The following is a 9,313-nucleotide window of genomic DNA, read 5'->3' on the forward strand; positions in this document are numbered from 1 at the left end:
TGTATATGTGGCTTTTGGGAGGTCCTGCTCGATTGATTTCTGGGCAATAATTGGATAAAGATCCACTTGTTTGGAAGCCTCACCAAACAAGGGGATCTTAGCGTGCATGGCCATCTTAAATTACAATGGTTTCTACAGAGATTTTTATCCATCTGGAATCATCCTGCCTGGCACCAAATGCTGGACTTTACACAAATTAAAAACTGAATATCTATGTATTATCTCCTGTCCAACCAGACATACCAGGAGGCACATTTATTAAAGGTCGAATTTCGATTTCATGTCATTTTTTTAACTCTACTAAATTCGAATATATTTGAATATCTAAAACTCGCATAAATTTTACAGACTCGAAAACTTGAATTGAATTCGAATCGAATTTGACTAAACTCGAATCGAGTTTTTTCTCTGAAAAAAACTTGAATGTCAGTAAGGCTAGTAACATGTCCAAATTGATGCCTGCGTATCTCCCATTGACTTATACATGAAATCAGCAGGTTTTAGGTGGCGAATAGTTAAATCTCGAAATTCGAATTAATACTTGGATTGAGTTTGGATAATTCACAATTTGAATGAGAGTTTTGAACATAAAAAAAATTATAATTTTTAATTCGACCCTTAATATATCTGCCACTTAGTCACAATAGACAGCAGCCAAAAGGCTTAGATTAGAAATAATCAGAATAAGTTAGAGCTTTAGAACTATTGGTGACTACAGGTATTGGATCTGGAAACCCATTAACCAGAAAGCTCAGAATTATGAAAAGTCTGTCTCCCATAGATTCCATTTTGTCCAAATTTTTAAAAATGTGTTTTCCCTTTAATAATAAAACAGCACTTTGTACTTGAGCCAAACTAAGATATAATTAATCCTTATTGGAAGCAAAACCAGCCTGTTGAGTTTATTTAATGCTTACATGATTTTTTAGTAGACTTAAAGAATGAAGATCCAAATTACAGAAAGATTTGTTATCCAGAAAGCCCCCAGTTTCTGAGCATTTTGGATAACATATCCCATTCCAGTATTAGTAATTTATGTTTTATCTGAACACTAATTTCATAAATATGATGAGAATGGTATGCTGTGGTACTTGATGTGTGCCACATGAAAATTATACATGAGCCCCTTTCAACTGTAAAATAATTATGAAGGCAACTCCTGGAGGCTATTTTAGTTTCAGCTACTTATAAAGCAAATTAAAAATGCAATGGGAGACGAAAAGAAACATGCTCTCTATGTATATTAGGAATGTTTAAAGGGATACTGTCATGGGAAAAAAGATTTTTTTCAAAATGAATCAGTTAATAGTGCTGCTCCAGCAGAATTCTGCACTGAAATCCATTTCTCAAAAGAGCAAACAGATTTTTTTATATTCAATTTTGAAATCTGACATGGGGCTAGACATTTTGTCAATTTCCCAGCTGCCCCAAGTCATGTGACTTGTGCTCTGATAAACTTCAATCACTCTTTACTGCTGTACTGCAAGTTGGAGTGATATCACCCCCTCCCTTTCCCCCCCAGCAGCCAAACAAAAGATCAATGGGAAGGTAACCAGATAACAGCTCCCTAACACAAGATAACAGCTGCCTGGTAGATCTAAGAACAGCACTCAATAGTAAAAACCCATGTCCCACTGAGACACATTCAGTTACATTGAGAAGGAAAAACAGCAGCCTGCCAGAAAGCATTTCTCTCCTAAAGTGCAGGCACAAGTCACATGACCAGGGGCAGCTGGGAAATTGACAAAATGTCTAGCCCCATGTCAGATTTCAAAATTGAATATAAAAAAATCTGTTTTCTCTTTTGAGAAATGAATTTCAGTGCAGAATTCTGCTGGAGCAGCACTATTAACTGATTCATTTTGAAAAAAATCTTTTTTCCCATGACAGTATCCCTTTAAGCTGGATAAGAGGTGCTTAAGGGAGGATATGATAACTATGCACAAATATAAATAAGGGGAACATAAAATAAACTTTTTGATGCTTTATTCACCAGTAGGTTCTTACAGCTGACTAGAGGGGATACGTAGATGAAAGGAGTTTACATCTTAATATTTAAAAAACATTTTTACAGTTTAAAGCTGTGAAGTTGTGGAATTCCTTTCCGGAAATGGGTGTACTGGCAGATTAATTTGATAGCATCAAAAAAAGGGTTTGATATCCTTTTTGTAAAGTGAGACTATACAGTGTTAATGAGCTTTTAGCACAATGTTAACTAGTTCAATTAGATGGAAAGGTTGAACTCAATGGGTTTCTTTTTTTATCAATCGAAATTGCCATGTTACTGTGTATTTGTATAGCATGTTTAATAAATGTCAGTAAAATACATCTACTCCTATGCCACAAACAGAAGTCATATCTAAATGTATAAAATTGTCTAATGCCGTGCAAACTAAACAATTTCAGCTACAGCTAGAAGTACAACACCCAAAGATCTGCAATGTGCCCATAATAAAAATGTATTCAAAATTGAATTTTAATAGCACGGATGGTCCGTCATTAAGTGGTCTTATTGGATCCAAGGATAGTTGTATCCAAGCTCATGGAAAGGCTTTAAAACTATTATTTGATCTGACATACAAGTTCAGTCTAACTGTCATGTATTTTATCACTTTATTTTAAATGAGTGTTTTATCCACTCATTTATAAGAAGAATTATATATAATCCTTAGAAAAAGTATTTTATTATGCATTTTTACATCCAATGCCAAATGTTCGATTCCCATAATAAAAATAGAAATCCTAAATGCTAAAACGCTAGTCAAACAACTTATATAGTATGAAACATGCGACAATAAAAACTGAAAAAAATATAATAATTTTTCTGTATGAGAAAAATAAAGAGAATGATACCTTCAGAAACTGAAATTGATGATTTGCTTTTTTTATATGAAGATTAGTCCTTCAGCACTCGAAGTCACACATTACTTCTTCAGCTGCTGCACTATTTCCATGCAAAGGCATTCAAGCAGAGTACCATAAATAACATATTCACACGGGGAGGGGGGGAGGGATCCTAAGGAATATCGCTATGACAGCTACCTATCCAAATCTTCTCTCCCCCCCCCCCCCTGGGAGTAGAAAAATAGTTTCTGTTCCACACCCTTTGCTGTCAGTCAAAGTATAATCATTTCTAGAGGCCTTCAAACAGAAAACAGTGGTTAGTTGCTACAACATATAAGATTTGGAATAATCACCAATTATTATGGCTTGGTAACATACTACAGCTATAGGATCTATTATTCAACATCTCGTTATTCAGAAAGCTCAGAATTATGGTAAGGCCAGCTACCATAGAGTCAATTAATTAAAATGTTTAAAATAATTTCCTTTTTTCTGTAGTAATAATCCAGTACCTTGTTAATAATAGATCCTATACATGTAAATATATTTATAAAAGAAACATTTACTGTATGTAAAATAAATGCTTATAACCACCTATTGTCCTCTTTTAACCCATAACCCCATTCAAAAAGATACGTTTATTCTTTTGGCAAAACAAGCCTTACAAAATAATTTTAAAAAATCACACTAATTTCAAAAATGGTTTTTCAACAAATAAAAATTTGCCAAAAAATAACATAATTCTAAGCAACTTACTAATATACATGCATTAGTGGAAAAATTAAAATTTTTAGAGGGGAAAAAAGCCAACAATTTTTCGAGATTTATTATTCTCTAAAAATTTGAATCCGAAAATACGCCAGCTAAAACCTGTCGAAGTCATGTAAAAGTCAATGGGAGATAGTCCCTTTAACAACTGGAATATGTTTTTTGCCTTCATGATTGTCGAAAGTTTCGGTCTGTTTGGTGCTGGTTTTTCATTTGATAATCCAATGAATTTGAGTTTTTCTTTCGTTAACCAGAATAATTAGAGTTTTCGGGAGACAAATTGAAAAAGTTGCATGATTCAAATTGTTGCATGATTTATTCTTAATTTTTCCAGCACAGACAATTTTCTATCCAAATTGTTAGTAAATTAAGCCAGATCATGGATAGGAGTTTGGTCGAATTTTTATTATAAAAATAATGGGGAAAAAATCTAGTTTTTATAAATTGCCTCCTTAAAGTTACAGTAGAACCCCCCCTTTTACATTTTTCAGGGGACCAGAAAAAAATATGTAAAATCTGGGAATATGTAAAATCAAGGAAACTTTTTCTTCAGGTACTAAGATATAACCACAGGAGTTAGTTTTACTTTGAAATGCAATATTTACTGTGTTAATAACAATGGATAAGCATTGTAGTATTAATGTTACATTTTGAGAGACATCAAGGCCTCTCTGTCAGTCACATAAGTGATTGGTGCAGGACTGTATGAGGGCAGATTAATTTGAAGTTACTATTTACAGACAGAACCTGAAACCTCTTTATTTCACTAATAATACAGTCACAGAGGACAAACAGCAACTTTTGGGAACATCAGGACAATATTTTTATGTAAAATTTGGAAAACCATTACTTAAAATTAGGGAAATGCTCCCATTAAAATGCATTATAAATTGGTGGGACCATAAATAAAACATGTAAAATACTGGGAAACTTAAAATCAGGGTATTTAAAAATGAGGTTTCACTGTATTTGTAAAAAAAAACAATTGTTATTTGCAGTTTGAGCCATCAGGGCAGAGAATAGAAAGGAACAAACAAACTCTGTTTCAATAACAATAAACATACAAATAATTTAAACCATAGATGTATATTGCAAAATTGCTTAGAATCATGTTTTCTTTTATTGGGCAAAAAATTTTTTTTTTTTGGTTGACATTGCCTATAACTCTGCACCTATCTGGTAATTGTAAGAGTACCTGGTGGTCTAGTGGGGCAGCGGGAACGCCCGCCGAGTACACATCGGAGGCACCTGCCACCTGATCCATGTCTGCGCCGCTCCTGACTGCACTACTTCCAGTTTCACACAGGCTGGGGTATTCTCGATTCTCGTTGCCCAATGTAAAGGTCCTTCCTGAGTTCCTGGGTGTATTCTAGTTGTATATTCTGGGTTTGATCCTTGCCTGACCCTGACCTGTCTGTCTGTCTGCTGCCTGAAACTGACCCCTGCCTGGTTTTAACTATTCTTTGGATTCCGATCTTGTACCTTGCCACCATTTTGGTTTTGTCCCTGGCCTGTGACCCTGACCTTGCTTCTGCTATCTGACTTTGTACCGCATTGCCCGTCTGGTATTGACCCTGCCTGTTCAAGCCTCGCTGACTGCTCCCATGTCCTATCTGCTTATGTCTGCTTCCTGTGCTTGCCCGGAACTCTCTGCCTGGTTCTCCCACAAAAAGACCTGGCAGCATCTGAGTAGCAGACAGCTCCACCCGAAGCCAAAGGAGGCTGCTATAGGCAGAAGAGTGGACCGTGACGAGAACCTTGGAATTAGTTCTTGGTTTGGGACACCTTACATTACATATGTTATATATGTATATTTATATTACATATATACAAATATCCAATTGAAATGTATAATAATGTATGAAATATGAATAGTTATATTTAGACAGTACTTCTTTACTTTATGTTGCTATTTAAAGTGTTATTAATATTATATGATAGGACTGGACAAGGATTAAATCTGAAATTGCAGTGGGTGACTATTGAGGCATGTGCACTCTGTAACTCTGTGCAGTTGGATTCAGATACTGTTGTTTTGTTTGGAGCCGAGTAGATGTCATACTTGATTTGTCATACAAGAATGATTCAATACAACTTTCCACAAGACAGCGACAATATTGTTTTTATTCGATTTTGAAAGCATTGGAACTTTGTTGCCACTTTACCCCTGAAGATAGAATTATGTGGTAAATAACACATACTTGCAAAAGACTTTGAAAATGGTTATGGGCCATTTAATTTCCTATGTTAAGGAAATGTGGGCTGAAGCTACAGAATGTATCCCTGCATCTGTGAAAGCAACCTTACAGAGGTATGGCACCTTAGCACAACTGGAGGTATTTGGAGGATGTATTGTAGTGTCATTTATTGTTTTATTTTTACCATTCAGTCCACACCTAACACTCTTCACCTTTCAATTCCAGCTGCACAGAAAATGGGACATAATATGTAATGTTGTCTGATATGAATCACCAGCATGGCCCATGGTTATTTTTTCTGATGTGATATCCATAAACTCATGCATAATAAATTATGAAATCTTATTATGCTGAGTTTTATGAATCAAGTAATAAAAAGAAAATATGTTGTAAATATATCGAAGCAATCTACTAAACTAAGAAAACGTATTAAAAACAACATGTGAACATGTGGTTTTCTTATTAAATTAAATTTTCCGAACGTATTCAGGCCTCAAATATAATTATCAAAATGTATTACTCATAAGAATGTTTTGTTTGGCACAAAAGGTCAGGTAAAGGAATACAGATGACTACAGCTCCCTCTATTGCTACTTACAAAAAAGTAAGCTTAAAGTGATACTGACACTAAAAAAATTATTTTCAAAATATTAATGTACATTAAAAGTTACCTATAGGTCATGCTGATCATTTTTCACTTATCATTCTGCTTTTGTAAGTAATTGTTACTTGAAATTCCTAAACCTGACTGTTTTGCCAACCTGACTGTCCCTTCTCAGCCTGTCAGAGTTTCTAATGCTAATGGACTACTGTTGTACAAATATGGCAGCCCCCTCATTCAGGAACATGGGGGTAAGAAAGGTAATGTAAAAGCATCAGGTAAATACTTTTATGGCAAAACTATAAATAACATTCAAAGGCAATGTTATTATAGATATAAAAAAAGATTATTTTCTGGTGTCAGTATCTCTTTAAGAGCATAGAGCACTTGAAATACCCTGATTTAAGTAACATAGAAATGAAGGGTCAGACCAGAACTATCCCTCGCAGACTAAGGCTAGATAACATAGTGTTCTCATGCTCATGATATGCGACAGTTGCCAGAAAAAGAACATGGAGGCTTTTACAGGCAACAATTGTGTAAGGATTTTCACTTGCCATTTTTTTGGTTATTTAAAAGTGATGCAAAGTACCCAAACCAGACCATGAGACACTCTCAAGTAAGGAAGAACTTACTACTGTTTGGTTGTAAAAACTAAGAATGTTTAGTAACTATAATTTTCATGTAAGGGAAATGGCAAAGGCATTAAAGTTAAAGGTTCAGTATAAATTTATATTTAATTTTCTTTTATATTCTTTTCACCATACTGAAGATCCATATAATAATACGGAAAATAACATTTGTTTGGATATGTACAATGTTTAAAATTGAACTTGCTTTGGTTTTTAGTGTCCAATTTGCTAGTTTTTGCTGGTAATGTAATATGTTTTGTTAGCACAAAAAACATTTGCAAAGACCATTGCGAATGTCTGCGACCATGATTGATCAATTACAGACAATGACCTCAATCACTTTTTGGGGTTAGTCTTAGCCTCAGCCGCAATACACTATTCATTTCTTTTCTTTGCCTTCCAGATTTCTGTTTTACAACATTCATTAAATGTTTATTTTCATTAAATGAGCTTCTGTCCCAACAGACTTAGTTTTTAAATGCCCCTTTCTTCTTTCCTAATAATTTCTTTACTACTATTTTAAGCCACACAGGGTGATTCTTAGTGCTTCTACGTTTACTCCTTAATTGAGAACAGTGAGGACAAGGACAAGGAAGTAGCTCCTCTGCACTTAACTCAGTATCTACAGTATGTTTAAAGAAACTTTTAGAGATAGTAGAGTAATAATGAAATACTTTACACTTAGTACATAATAAAAAAGAAAAACTCATTTGTTTCATTAAAAATTTAGGTACATTTTCAGTACAAGAAATAATCATTTTGCCCCGAGCTGAACAAATGTGTACTGTATAGAGGTGCTCATTTAAATATAGCATACCGCAATATAATAGTGTGCTTAATTCAGAAGGTTTAAATAATCTAGTATGCAGTCAATCAAGCTTCAGTAGGGCTGCAGGGCCCACATTTGCACAGATGAACTGTTTAAAATACAACAATTTTCATATAGTAGAGATAAACAAGGGCCCAGAACTCATTCATAGCTCTCTAGCCGTAAACTATAGGCTGAAAGTCTTTCATAAAATGTATTCATATTATTTATTAGTAAGTTTATTTGCAAGTGATGGACAAACAGACAAATATACAATATTTTCAGTCTATGTTATTACTAGCCTTTTAAGAGAAAGCAGATTTGTCCCAGCTGACCTTCCATCTGGGCAAGGTTCCATATTTCAACATCACAGCCAGCAGACTCTAAAAATATTATATGCTTTCTTATATCATTAGCACATGTTCTTCTAGGGGGTCATAGAAGAGTAAGTCTGAGAGGTAGTGTGGAAAATTTCCCTGAGCTCATCTGTCAAACAAGAGGACACCCGCAATGTAGCAAGTGAGTTACCGATGCAGACACATATTTACATCTACATTGGAAAATCACACACAAGTGTCAGCTGGGTAAATGTTTATAAACATTTCGAGGAACCTGTAGGAACAACATGCAAAAAGAATGCTGGAAAAGGGGTTGTTCACCTTTAAATTAAATTTTAGTATGATATAGAGAATTTGCAATTGGTTTTCATTTTTTACTATTTGTGGTTTTTGAAGTATTTATATTTTTATTCATCAATTTGTAGCGTTTTATTTCAGCAATCTGGTTACTAGGGTACAAATTACCCTAGCAACTACGTAGTGAGCAACTATGCACTGATTTGAATAAGAGACTGGAATATGAATAGGTGGAAACTGGAAAGAGTTAGAAGAAGAAGGTAAAAAATAAAGCCCAATTGAAAAGTTGCTTAGAAACAGCCATTCTATAACATACTAAAAGTTAATGTGAAGGTGATCCACCCTTTAAGCAAACTGCAGGACTCCCTTGTGTCAGTGCTCTTTGTTTTTGGCAACTTGTACTTGCTCAAGTCATTTCACTATTTAGTACAGTGCCACCAACTATAGGCTGAAATCCTTTCATAATATTTATTCACTATAGAGATATATATATATATATATATATATATATATATATATATATATATATATATATATATATATATATATATATATATATACATATCTATATACATATATTCAAAAAGGGATCCCTTTTTCAGCCTCAAAACTATAGGCCAGTTATTCAGACGTCAGTGGTAAAATTAGCAATTAGCAGTCTCTCAGCACCATGCCAGACCTCAATCAATCCTGAAAAATTAAGTAAAGAGGTTTGGCAATCACAGAGCTAAGCTCGCTAAGTACCCTGGGTGAATACTATCTGGCCCTTTGTTTATCTTAACATGTTCTAATCTCTTTTGAATTTCTTCATGTGTGAACCATGCATC

The 9,313-nt window shown here is 34.3% G+C and overlaps 1 protein-coding gene across 1 annotated transcript in view; it reads right to left on the reverse strand.

Annotated features, from left to right (window-relative positions):
• Positions 1-2,955, reverse strand: part of slc20a2.S (solute carrier family 20 (phosphate transporter), member 2 S homeolog) — a 38,320-nt gene extending 35,365 nt beyond the window's left edge. Inside the window, exon 1 of the mRNA XM_041579851.1 lies at positions 2,854-2,955. The gene's annotated coding sequence lies outside the window, so the exon portion shown is untranslated. The remainder of the gene's footprint in view (positions 1-2,853) is intronic.
• Between the last annotated feature and the right edge of the window lie 6,358 nt (positions 2,956-9,313).

This window comes from Xenopus laevis, chromosome 1S (genome assembly GCF_017654675.1).
Source record: "Xenopus laevis strain J_2021 chromosome 1S, Xenopus_laevis_v10.1, whole genome shotgun sequence".
In the NCBI taxonomy this organism is placed as follows: Eukaryota; Metazoa; Chordata; class Amphibia; order Anura; family Pipidae; genus Xenopus; species Xenopus laevis.